Consider the following 639-nt stretch of genomic DNA (forward strand, 5'->3'; position numbering starts at 1 on the left):
CCTATCTGGTTTAACTGGTGCAGGAGGTAAAGAATCAGGAGACAGACTGGACTCTGAAAAAACATAATCTACAATGTCTAGTACAGGTGGAATAGCAAGAGGTCTGTGTTGAGACAATAAAAGAAAATCTCTGAGCCTTTTCTTAGATTCTGAATAATCTTGGCTCTCCCAGTGGAAATGCTCCCTCATGGTGTGCAGGGTTTCCCCAAAAGAAGAGTCCTCAGGAGGAGAAGCTGAAGGGATAGATTCTCCAGCATCAGAGTCCTCATAGGGAGGAAGAGAGTATCCCTGTTCTGAAGAGGAGTCAGAAGAAATGGAGACCTGATCAGAGGAATCATATTCAGTGTGTTGCCTAGGCCTTTTATCAGGAGGGGGATGGGAGCCCCTGATCAAAGTAATTAGGTCTTCAGCCATTTTGAGCATCTGTTTCTTAGGCATGGATGTCTGTCCAGGAGAATGCTGTACTTGTTTCTTTGTCTTTAAAGCAGTTTTAGTCTTTGTCTTGGATGCTGAAGTTGGCTTGATATAAAGCTGTGTAGGTCTGAAAACACCCTCAGAAGCAGATGCCTGCTCAGCGGCTCCGGACCCATCTGAGGGATTAGTTTCCGCAGGCCCAATACCTTGAGTTTCCAGAGGCCT

This window comes from Protopterus annectens, chromosome 3.part1, assembly GCF_019279795.1.
Source record: "Protopterus annectens isolate FY-2018-M chromosome 3.part1, PAN1.0, whole genome shotgun sequence".
Taxonomy (NCBI): Eukaryota; Metazoa; Chordata; order Ceratodontiformes; family Protopteridae; genus Protopterus; species Protopterus annectens.